This window comes from Pongo abelii, chromosome 10 (assembly GCF_028885655.2).
Source record: "Pongo abelii isolate AG06213 chromosome 10, NHGRI_mPonAbe1-v2.0_pri, whole genome shotgun sequence".
Taxonomy (NCBI): Eukaryota; Metazoa; Chordata; class Mammalia; order Primates; family Hominidae; genus Pongo; species Pongo abelii.
In genome coordinates, this window is record NC_071995.2 from 56,935,783 (window position 1) to 56,949,444 (window position 13,662).

Genomic DNA, 13,662 nt, shown 5'->3' on the forward strand with positions numbered 1-13,662 from the left:
ATAACTTTGAAGAAAAGAAATTTGAGAGCTAGGACTTTGCTCCCATGGGCTGTGCAATGTGATCTGGTTGCACCCTTTTGCCATGTCATAGAAAAGTCAAATCCTCTTCCTTACTTTTGGGTCCTAATTAAGCCTTATTTTAAAAGAACAGCTAAAATTACAATCCTGACATTTGACAGGAAAGACTCTGAAGATAAACTTGGCAAATGGTGACTTAAAGTTCTTAGCTAATGAAAGTATTTATTTGTTTTATGGTGTTTGCTGTAATCAGAACACATATAAGTTCACACCTCTTTTGAATGCTTAAATTCATTAAATGTCTGCTTAAAATACCTCTTCCTCAGGCTAAGGACTTCACTCTGTCCCATTTCTGGAGGGAATGATCATTTAAATGTTACCTTCATAAATCTTTTAAAAATAAATATTTTACATATTTAAGGTATATAACATGACATTGTCAAATACATATATATAGTAAAATGATTACTATGGTGAAACCAATTAACATATTCATCATGCCATCTAGCTACTCACCCACCCCACATCCCCCCACCCTCACCCCCATGACAAGAGCAGCTATAATCTCCTGAACACTTTTTCTGTTTCTCTTCTTTCTCTCCCTCTCTTCTTTCCTGCTGCCCTCTCTCCCCACTCCCCCCAGCTCTTTTCGTGAAGAAATAAACCCGGAAATTGAAACACAAATACAGGAAATTCCAGGGTAAGCTTCATATGGAGAGTTAATATGGCTATCAGGATGTTGCATTTTAGACTCTTCTGATGTATTGACTATACTAGTATAAGGTAACCAGATGTCCTGCATTAGGCAAGATGGTGTCTGAGATTTCAGCTTGTTTTCTCTTGACAATATTTCTCCTCAAATGCTGCTACTAAAGCCACCCTGTTTACTGGCTTATTTTGATTATAGAAATGCTGAAAGCCTCCCTGACAATCCTACTTGTCTTCTGGGGTCCTGGGAAGTGGGCATTTGACCACATGTTCTCACTTACAGGTGGGAGCTAAACAATGACTACACGTGGTATTAAGGTGGAAAGAATAGACACTGGGGATTCCAGAAGGTGAAAGTGAGGGAAGGAGGCCAGGCTAAAAACTATCTAGTGGGTACTATGTTCATTATTTGGGTTCACTAGAAGCCCAAACCCCAATATCATCCAACATACCCATATAACAAACCTGCACATGTACCCTCTGAATCTTAAGAAAAAAAGAGAAAGAGAGAGGACGCACAGATTTCCATTAAATATTTCAACTTTTCTGCGTGGCTGAAATTTTTCATTCAAATTAAAAAATAATAGGAAGAAAAAGAAAGTGGGCATCTGATCTGAGATGAGCTACGATAGTACTGAAAAGGCAGCAGCAGAGAACTCAATCATTCACTAGCTGGACCAGTCATTGCCATCTAGCAGAGAACAAGTCCATAGCCAAGGGCCTTCCTTTCTAGTGGGAGAGGTAAAGAAAGGTGCTTTGCTTGAGCATCATGAGGATTCTTTGCTTTACCAAACTTTAGTCAGGTTCCTGGACCTTCTCCTAGGCCCATCTGTGCACCTCCTTGTAAAATCCAGTTTTAGAAAGTCCCTGCTAAGTTTGTTTAGTCGGGATCCCCCATCCTCCATATCAGATCAGTCTTTATTTTATTTTATTTTATTTTTTTTGAGATGGAGTCACCCAGGCTGCAGTGCAGTGGTGTGATCTCGGTTCACTGTGACCTCCACCTTCTGGGGGTCAAGCGATTCTCCTGCCTCAGCCTCCCGAGTAGCTGGGACTACAGGCACGCACAATCATGCCCAGCTAATTTTTTTTTTTTTTTTTTTGAGACGGAGTCTGGCTCTGTCGCCCAGGCTGGAGTGCAGTGGCGCAATCTCGGCTCACTGCAAGCTCCACCTCCTGGGTTTACGCCATTCTCCTGCCTCAGCCTCCTGAGTAGCTGGAAGTACAGGTGCCTGCCACTATACCCAGCTAATTTTTTGTATTTTTAGTAGAGACGGGGTTTCACCGTGTTAGCTAGGATGGTCTTGATCTCCTGACCTTGTGATCCACCTGCCTCGGCCTCCCAAAGTGCTGGGATTACAGGCGTGAGCCACCGCGTCCGGCATTTTTTTTTTTTTAAGTAGAGATGGGGTTTCACCATATTGGCCAGGCTGGTCTCAAACTCCTGACCTCAAGTGATCCGCCTGCCTTGGCCTCCCAAAGTATTGGGATTACAGGCATGAGCCACTACACCTCGCCAATATCAGATCATTCTTGATATCTTATCAGGTTCTTCCTTCTCCACCACTCCCCAGGTGATGTCTGATCTCCCTGGTCTTCAGCAAGAATCCATTTAGGATGGTTTAGTAAGAAACTCCAATACCCACAATGTTTCCTTTATCCACTGACCCTCATCCTGCTCCTTGGCTATAAAGTCCCACTTGCCCATGCTGTATTTGGAATTTAATCTAGTTTTGTACTGAGGTCTCTTTTCACCTATTGCAATAGTCCTGCAAAAATTTGGTTTTACTGTTTTAACTGCTGTCCAGCTATGGTTTTTCTTTGAACCAGCATTGATGCAAGCAGCACCTGGAGGCAGGAGAAGAGGGAGGCTAGTAAGAAGGAAGTAATTATCTTAAGGAGGAGTGAAGTAGTAAAAGCCGAAGGCTACCTGGACACACTTGACATTTCCCCTGCCCCATTGTTCTCAGAAAATTCTGTCCCTAGCTTCATTTCCTGGTCTTACTTTCACCCCTGCTTTAAATTTTATATATATATATATATATATATATATATATATATATATATATATATATGTATTTTTATACTTGTATATATGTGTGTGTATTTTGTTGCTTTTTTTTTGAGATGGAGTCTTTCCGTGTTGCCCAGGCTGGAGTGCAGTAGTGTGATCTCGGCTCACTGCAACCTCCGCCTTCCAGGTTCAAGCACTTCTCCTGCCTCAGCCTCCCGGGTAGCTGGGATTACAGGTGCCCACCACCACGCCTGGCTAATTTTTGTGTTTTTAGTAGAGACAGGGTTTCACCATGTTGGCCAGGCTGGTCTCGAACTCCTGACCTCAGGTGTTCCACCCACCTTGGCCTCCCAAAGTGCTGAGATTACAGGTGTGAGCCACCACGCCTGGCCTGTATTTTTTTTATTTTTTTATTTTTTTTGAGATGGAATGTCTTCTGTGGCCCAGGCTGGAGTGCAGTGGCACTCCAGTAACATCAGTAGGGATAGCATCGGGTTCAGGAGGCTGAGAAAGAGACTCAGACCCAGCAAACAGGACATGGGGTCTTATTGAGGGAAACTTACACATAGGGCTGGTCCAGTGGCAGTAAGCTGTACAGGAGAACTGCAACCACTTGCAAAAAGCATGCGGTTTATATGACATTTCTAGCACCAACTCCCTAACAACCTCCACCTGGCAGCCTTCATTTAACCCAAAACAAAGGGGCTCGATTCCTCGAGTGGCCCATGTTCCAAGGGAACAGGCCAGAAACTTAGGTGTTCTTCATAGATAAGGAATGAATCTTGTTGTTGGCTACTCCTAGGTTCCACAGTTTGGAACTCTGAACGTATATACATTCAGGTGCATCTACCAAGCGGGGTCATTCTCAGGATATGATTAAGATTTTGCTAACGGGTAAGTCTACTATACATGATCATAGCTCACTGCAGCCTCTAACTCCTGGGGTCAACAGATCTTCCTGCCTCAGTCTCCCTAGTAGCTGGGGCAACAGGCAGGTGCCACCACACTCAGCTGATTAAAATTTTTTGTTGTTGTTTGTTTTGTTTTAGAAGTAGAGTCTCACTATGTTGCCCAAACTGGTCTTGAACTCATGGCATCAAGCAATCCTCCTGCTTCAGTCTCCTAAGTAGCTAGGATTACAGTCTCCAACCACTGTACCAGGCATCCATGCACCTCTATAAAAATTCATTTACTTTTGTTGCTCAAGATAATACTTATTTGTGAATCCAGTGGGCATTTATTCCTCTAATTTCCACAACCAGGGGAAAAGCCTATCAACCTGACTTGATTCATTCTCTGTTATCTGACAATGCTCATCTCCTGATTTTACACATCAGATGGATTTCTTAACCCAGAACATTATCAACCTATCAGTGAACATGCATCCCACATCTGTGCTGAGTCTCTATATTTGAAATCACATCTGAAATATATGTTGATTTTATGCTAGTGATGAAATCCTACATTTAAATTTGTGCCACCCCATAGTTATATAAGTAAATAGAGTCTGATCAGAGTATGTGGAGTATCCAAGCCTTCCACGAGCTGATCCACTCATGTTTCTAGTCTGACCTTCTGTCATTCATTACCTGCCACACCCAAACCTGAGCTCCTAGCATACGCACAGTTGAATCATCAGGCACACTTTGCAGCTTCCTATTTGTCTGTCTCCGTACAGGCTTTTCCTTCTGGCTGGAATGGACGCCTCTCGACTTCCCTTTTCTCACCTCTGCTTGAAATATGTGTACCTTTTCATAATGGTAAGACAAAGTACGGTTTTTATTTTAGAACTAGATAGAATTATGCTAAATATTATATAGTAAAATAAATAGGTAGGAGGTGCCAGAAAATTTTTGCAAAAGAATAGTAATACAGCAGTGGCAGGAGGTAGCCTAGTATATATTAATAGTACTATCAGATATTCATAAAAATAAATCAATTAAAGTAAATATTTCTTAGGTTTAGAAAAGTAAATGTGGATAAACAGAGACATATTGTAATCATGGATATAAAAAAAATCATAAAAACTGTGAATTCTTCCAAAATTAATCTGTAGGTTAAATACTACTTATATCATAATTTCAAGATTTTTTAATACAAATTGACAAGCTGAACCTGGTATGAAGGGAAAATATTAACGAATCAATATTTTTTAAAAAACAAGTAAACAAAGGGGGTGCTTGCCTTACAGTATTCCAAAACATATAAAGAGTTACTAGTTATTACAACAGTTTGGAGCTAGACAAATAGGATCGGCGGGATACAACAGAATCCCAGAAATGGACCATGTGTAAATCAAAATTTGGTATATGATAAATGTAGTGTTTCAAATTCATAGGAAAAATTATGGAACAACTCTTTATTTTGAAAAAAATTCTTTCTACTTCCCACCATTAAAGAATACAAGTCAAGTGTATTAAAAACCTGCCAGAAGAAAATGTAGAATAGTATCTTTTATGCCTTAAGGTGAGGAAGTCTTTTATTAAAACATCAGTTTAAATGCCATGCCAAAATAGACCATAAACAAAATTTTAAAAACAAGTGAAAGACTGGAAAAGTACATGTACCACATATAACAAAAGATTGGTATCTATATTGGGTATGTTAGATACCCCTAAAATTCAGTAAGAAAATGACTAATCAATAGAACAGCAGGAAGGTATATAAATAGTCAATGTATAGAAAAGAAAGTACAGATAGATAAAAATGTATATTAAAATGTAGTTCATTAATAATAAAAAAATACACAATAAAAATTAGGTGCTATTTTTAAACCACCAGATCAGCAAGCTTAAATATTTGCTAATAGCATATTTTGACCAGGTTGTGGGCGAATAGGCACTCACACAGACCTGAGAGAGCGATATGACCTCAACTATTAACATTTAAAATGCATATAACCTTTGGACCACCAGCTTGGCTTCACAGTAGACATCAGAGAAATTTGCTCAAAGAAGCATTTGAAACGATAGTCACTGAATGGTTGTGTGAAAGAAAAGAAATTCATTTTGTTTCATCAGTAGGGGATTTTAGAAATGTAAAGGAACTGTGGAATCCTGTTTAGCTGTTTCAAAGAATGTGGTCACTGTATGTGTAAGACATATAAATACAGTTACGATATATCGTTGAGTGAGAAGAGTACATTTAAGTAAGAATAAATAATATGATATAATATTTGCTTAAACTGAATATATATTTTCTGTGGTTTTATATTTATATGCAAATATTTAAGGAAAAGTTTGGAAGGCTCTACACCAAACTGGTAACAGTGGCTCTGTCTTGGATCAGAAGTTAGGTGGTAAAGAGGGAGTTCAGCTTCATTAAAATCAGTCCTCTCTTCCTTTTTCCCCCTCCCCTCCCCTCCCTTCCCCTCCCCTCCCCTTTCCTTCTTTGTTTTCATGTATTACTTAATTAAAAATTATATTAGGCCTGGTGTGGTGGCTTACGCCTGTAATCCCAGCACTTTGGAAGGCCCAGGCGGGCAGATTACTTAAACCAGGAGTTCAAGATCCCTTGGCCAACATGGTGAAAACCCGTCTCCACTGACAAAAAAAAAAAAAACAAAGCTGGGCATGGTGGCGGGTGCCTGTAATCCTGAGGCATGAGAATCATTTCAACCTGGGAGGCAGAGGCTGCAGTGAGCCAAATCTCACCACTGCATTCCAGCCTAGGCGAAACAGTGAGACTATGTGTCAGAAAAAAAAAATACGTTAAAATTTAATTCTTATCTATTTTGTGGTAACAAATCCTTTTTGGAGTAATAAATGTTATGGAAATAATCAGAAGTATATGCATTTCTATGTAAGAATGTTTATCACAGCACTATTGATTAAAACACAAAGTTGGAAACAATCTAAATGTTTAACAGTATGGATACCACCTGGTATGCATCTTCATATTCTCTTCCCAAATATCAAATAGAGGCCAGGCACAGTGGCTCACATGTCTGTAATCCCTGTAAGCACTTTGGGAGGCCGAGGTGGGTGGATCACTTGAGGTCAGGAGGTCGAGACCAGCGTGACCAACATGGTGTACCCTGTCTCTACTAAAAATACAAAAATTAGCCGGGTGTGGTGGCGCACGTCTGTAATTCCAACTACTTGAGAGGCTGAGGCACGAGAATCCCCTGAACCCGAGAGGTGGAGGTTGTAGTGATCCGAGATTGCCACACTGCACTCCAGCCTGGGCAATAAAATGAGTCTCTCTCTCTCTCTCTCTCTCTCTCACACACACACACACACACAATCAAATAGTTTCCTATTCAAATAGAGCTCTGTTTTTTTCCCTTTCAAGGAAACAGTTTACTATCTGATTAAGGAGTCCAAGTTAAGAAAGTACTAAATGACAATGGGAAGTATGCTTTGATTTCCCTTGAGTATTTGTATTTTAACAGATATTTGGAGTGAAGTTCTCTCCAAAGAAGGAATATCTAACGGTTAGGATTTTAGAAATGGAAAATGTATTAAGGCGAGCCAGACTTTAGGAAATTCTTCACATACTACTTTGTAATCAATGTTCTACTTTTCAGATGTGGCTGAAGGTCTCAATTCCTAATAAATTCCATTGTCAAAGACTAAGAATCTATGCCATAAGGGACTAAAAATGAGACATTTGGAGTAGACTGGGTAGCTGTCTTTAAATGTTGTAGGGTTGACATGTAGAAGGTGGATGTATCCTCTGTTGCTCCATGTAGTCAATACTGGGGGATCAGTGAGTAAACATTAGAGGAGGCATTTTATAACTTTTATAGGCGAAATTTCCCGAATAGTGCTGATAATACGATGGATTCCCTGGAAAAGCAGTGTTACTCCCATTTTTTGAAGTACTAGTAGATTTTGGATGAAGATTCACCAGGGATGAAGTAGACTAGATTCCTGAATTGTGTGAGTAGCGGGAGTGGACATCTCTATCGTTGTTTTCGAATATTTGCATTATGAAAACATGCAGTGAGCACTTACTATGTGCTTAGCACTGTGCTCAGTACTAAGAAAATACACAGATAAAGGAAAACAAGGGTTGAGTGGAAGACACCTCTTGTTGGAAGTGTCCGTTAAAGGAAAGAAGAGCTGGATGGAGATCGGCTTTTTGTTTTGTTTTGTTTTGTTTTTTTGAGACAGAGTCTCACTCTGTTGCCCAGGCTGCATGATCATGGCTCACTGCAGCCTTAAACTCCTGGACTCAAGCAGTCCTCCCACTTCAGCCTCCACAGTAGCTAGGACCACAGGCACACACCACTATGCCCAGCTAAGTTTTTTCATTTATTTTTTATTTTTTGTGAAGAGGGTCTCCCTATGTTGCCCAGGCTTCCTTTCAGGACCTTGGTGGAGAAGCCAAATCACTCATTGGCCTTGATTTTATCAAGGGAATGGGCTCTGACTGTAAGACTCAGGGTCCTCAGTGAAGGGAACTGAGCTACCCATTGACCTTGATTTCATTAAGGTAGTGGGCTTTGACCATAAGGCTCTATTGAGTTTGCTTCTTGGTCATGGGTTTAAGCAGGGATTATTTCCTGCTCTGTTCTCATTGTGTGTCCCTGATTCTCATGTTTCTGCAGCACTGCCTCTGGCACTAGGCTATGATGCATTTGTGATGGTTTATCTTTACATGTTTTACTTATTCTTGCTGCTCGGTCCAAGGGGACAAAACTGTGTCTTTTGGCAAAGCTGTGTTTTATGTTTTCCTTGGTATTAGTAGTCATATGTATTGGCACGTCAACTTGGTAGAAGCCCCAGAGATTTACAAAGTCCTTTCAAGATCTATTTGAACTGGGACTTCTCTATAGCCCTGCCCTGGCAGGAGACGCCAGTAAAGAACCTTATACAGTTTGTCCATTAGGGAATCTTCCTGTGAGATTGTGGTGGCTGCCATGCCCCATGTCCTCACAGGAAGATTTTAATTTAAGAAAAACTAACACTAACTTGAAAATTGGATATTTTGGGGAAGCTTGGACATGAGATAGTGCCACATGGTTAAGGTCATGCCACGTATTTTCTGTTAAGATTATTGTTACATCTCTGAGGGGAATTTATGCTTTCAAAAGTGAGTTTTTCGAAATGGAAATGTGGAAAATCCATTTTTTCCCTTCTTTTACCTTACAGTTCTTTGTGGCCAAATGAGTGCTTTTGGGAGCACTTGGTGTAGCTCATAAAAACACATACACATGTATAGACATACATATATATTTATATATGTATATAAATTTATGTACATAAATACCACCACAGAAAGGCCTGCAAAGTACAATCATTTATATATGTACATAAATGAATTATATACTTATGTATATGTCTATATGTCTATGTATATGTCTATAATTTATGTATATATACACAAATTATACATATATAAATGAATTATATACATATATGTATATAATTGAATTATATATGGAATTCATATATGTATATATGAAATTTACATATGTATAATTTATGTATACATATAAATTATATATAACTTATATACATACATGTATATGTATATAATTCATTTATATATGTATATAAATTATTATACTTTGTAGACCTTTTTTGGGGTATAAATATTTAGAGCTTTAGTCTTAGGGAATTCAAACAGCTATGGTCTTGTGGTCTTAGAAGATTATTCTCAGGCTTCTTACATGTCCTGGTTTTTTGTTCTGTTCTGAAGTTAATCAGGTGGTTGCAGTTATTCGGAGAGTATGTGTAGATAGTTGTTCATTTGGAATAATTGTTGTTGACTGGGCAAGTGGCCATATAGGGATTTCTCCATTGAGAATCTACGTGAACCCTCAAGGCCTTGAGTGTCTGAGCTGTGTAAGTAAACGATTGGGATGGGTTTGAACTTTGTCTCTATGATGTATTCTGCCCCAGGCTCTCGGTTCTTGTCATAGTTGAGCACCCTGAATTTTCCAGATAATTGCTTCAATTTCTAACGTTTCTGTTAGTTGATTTTTTGTAAGAAGTGTTAGGTCCTCTCCTGTTTATTCGTGGACCTGATTTAAAATGTCAAAAAAGATGCTGTTTAACTTTTGGAGTTGTAAATGCACCCATGAGAGAGATGAGTTACATTGTATTCACTGGAATAGTTAGTGTATTAGCACACAAAATAACGTCACATGTACATCAATTATATCTAATTTATATCAGGCTCAAGTCATATATTATGTCAGAGATGCTTAACTATGGTGAAATTTCTAGTGATTTAAATTATTAAAAATGGGCCGATAATTGACAACACAATTGTGAGGGGCCAGTTTCTGTTCAGTGTAAATTGGAAGGCCTGAGATGAGAATAGCTTCCTTCTTATTTCTTTCTTGGAAGTTTCATGATTGATTTGGTAAAAGTTACAACTTGGGCATGAAAAGATTTTCTTGTGTTTTGGTTTATCATAAACACCCATTACTCCCTCATTTTTACATCAACTGCAGCTTGTTTCTGTTTTGTCATTTTTTCCTCCTATAATTTCATCTCACTTTGCTTGGGCTTTTATAATATATAGTACCTATTACTGGATGCTATGTGGACAGAACATGGACTTTGGTATTGGGGAGACAGAACTTCAAAACCTAGCCCTGCCACTTAATAGCAGACTTGTTGTGTGACCTTTGACAAGTCTCTTAACCTCATTTAAAAATAGCATGTGTAGGCCGGGCGCGGTGGCTCACGCCTGTAATCCCAGCACTTTGGGAGGCCGAGGCGGGCGGATCACGAGGTCAGGAGATCGAGACCATCCTGGCTAACACGGGGAAACCCCATCTCTACTAAAAATACAAAAAATTAGCCAGACGTGGTGACGGGCACCTGTAGTCCCAGCTGCTTGGGAGGCGGAGGCAGGAGAATGGCGTGAACCCGGGAGGCGGAGCTTGCAGTGAGCCTAGATCGCGCCACTGCACTCCAGCCTGGGCGACAGAGCGAGACTCCGTCTCAAACAAACAACCAACCAAAAAAAAAAGCATATGTATTGCAAGAAATTTATGATAATTACAGAAAATTTTATACATGCACTAGTGCATGCACGTGTGCATGTGTGAATGTCCTTGTGTTTACAGTACAATAGTGCTCTGTAAAAGATACATTTATTCAGTGTAGTGTATTAAATTTTTTAATGTGTTCTTTTGTCTTCACCATTGCACTGTAATCTTCAAATGGGCATTAACCATGTATTATTTATTTTGCATTCTCTCCACAGTATTCAAGGTAATTTGTGTAAATTAGGTACTCTTCAAACGTTTGTTTAATTGAAGTTTTGAGTCCTTTTTTATAAGAACAGGTTTTTTTGTTGTTATTGTTGTTTGGTTGGTTTTTCTTTAGACCTGAAGTCTAAGGTTTACACATGCTGATGCATGTGAACAAGTTTTCAAAAAGAAAATACTTTGATGTAATAATATTTTTTCCTTTTCTAAAGGAGGAAAAAATCAATTTTTAACCCCAATATCTCTAGCTTCCTTTTGTGTCTTTTGAGCCAGATTATGGACTAGAAATCAAATGGGTGACAAGAAAATAAAATGTACAGAGCTACCTTGGGGGAAAACTCAACCATCTTAGTACCAGAATGTTTGCAGTTTTTCGGCCTTGCTTCATCTGTAAGTGATTTTGTTTCAGAGACCAGGAAGAAAGAAGTTAAAGGTCAAGGGAATCCAGCTCACTGAGTAGTTTGTACCAATCAGAAGAACACAGAAAGCTGAGGAAAGCTGAAGGTCTCCCTGTCCTGGCTAAGTGCACCATAAGGAATTTGATTTGTCCTACAAAAAAAGGGATTTAGGATGGGAGTGCATGGAAGATCCCAAGGAGAAATAAATTCAGTTTGAAGTTTTAACAAGGAAAAAGAAAGCTGAAATGTAAAGGCGATAAATGCCAATAATAATCTGAATCTGCCCCAACATGGTGTTTGGAACTTTTCAACCATGATAAAGAATGATCTAAGCAAGGGTGTTTTTACACCATTCTTCTAATGTTCTTTATTTCTTACTGGTGTCAAGATCTCACTGATGTGAATGTTTACCCACCAGGGGTAATTTCTGAAAGTCTCAGCGGCTTCATTTGCCTTAGTTGCTGAGATTTTCTGACACCATATCAAGGCTACAGCACTGTGCCACGTTCATGAGACCACCATGACAATGACGGGGAGGGTCTGATTCCATATGTATGTACGAATAGCAAAATCTCAGCAGTCCTGAGGTTTTCTAATATATGTATATGTTGACATATAATACAATATATCATCTATGTTATATATAAATATGAAAGAAAATTGTTTTAAAAATAGTTTTTTAATTTTCCAGGGCAAATACTCCTCTTAAATAAACTTCTGTAAGACAGAAATGAACAATAGTAGCCAAGAGTAATATATTTCATTCATTTATTATTCATTCAAAAACTATTTTTGAGTGCTGGCTATCTGACAGACACTGTACTAAGGAAGTAGCATTGAACAAGAAGTGCCTTTATAGATCAATAGTTTCGTAGAGGAAAGTGGAAAATAATAAGCATGATAATAATACTTAACAATATAACAACAGCAATAAGGTTACACTGTAATCAGTAGTATGATAAAGGAGTCAGAATTATGCCCAGCATACGTAAGGCTATCTAACAGGGAAAAGATGGAGGCTTTGACTAGAAAAATAAAGTTGTTTTTTTTTTTCTTTGAAAGCTTTCAAACAGCAGAACATGGTCAAATTTGCGTTTTGTAAGATCACCTTGAAGGGAATAAATTGGTTAGGCATGAAGTCACATACGATGAAAATAGAACTGTCCCCAGGAGTTTGGTAGAGGTCTTCTAGAAGTTCAAATACTTGTAAGCAGAGTGAAAGCATGTCAGGTAACTCTGGCAATACATTTCAGGAGGGAATATGCACGTGCAGGTCCATATTTGGAAGTAAAGGAAGCAGGATGGCCTTGTCAAGGCCTTACTAAACCAAGGTCCTGGAGGGACATGGGTTCATTACTAGGCAGGTAGGATGGAGGTGGCTGACCTTACTGGGTGCAAAGTAGTCGGGTGTTAGGAGTTCCCGAATGTTCTCCTCCCTGCCACCAGTGTGCCTCTCCTGCACTCCGTGTTTTGATTTGTGATCATTTTAGACCATGACTCAGTACATATGACTCTCTTTTCTCATAGGAGACTTTGCCTTCTGTTTGCTGCTTGGCCTCACAACTTCCCATTCTCTGAGCAGATGTACAAGCCATTTGCCAGTCATAGAAATTTCCCTTTCTAAAATCAATACAACTTTCAAAATGAAGCTGTGGGTTTATTAAGATAATTGCAAATGATAACATATCTGAGAGAAAATCTTAATAGAAAGTTATTTAGAATACAAGTCAGAACAAAACAATCTGTTTATTGAGGTAGACATTAGTCTAGACATTAAATACCATTAACAAAATAGTCTCACCTGTTATTTCCACCTAAACTCTATTTTCAAATTTAGGCATACCTTTTAAACTCTTCCTTATGTTGTCATTGAACCTGGTTAGATGCTGTTATGGTTAGGCTTTGTGTCCCCACTCAAATCTCATGTTGAACTGTAATCCCCGGGTATTGAGGGAGAGACCAGGTGGGAGATGATTGATAATGGGGGCAGTTTCCCCTATGCTATTCTTGTGACACAGAGTGAATTCTCATGAGATCTGATGGTTTTATAAATGGTAGTTTTTTCTGTGCTGACACATGCTCTCCCTTGCCTGCCGCCATGTAAGACGTGCCTCTTCCCTTTCCATGCCTCTTCATACTTCATGCATGACCAGACAGCTGTTGCACGACATCATGCCTCATCCTCTGTGTACAGATAGTGGACAAATAATATAAAGGGAGCAGAAAGCCACTTCTTTCCGGGAATATTCTAGTCCTTCAAATTGAAAGTGATGATCAAATGAAATGAGTTACTTCTAGTCTTGAAATGGAACAGAATTTAGACATTATGAAATTTAACTCTAAATGTTAAG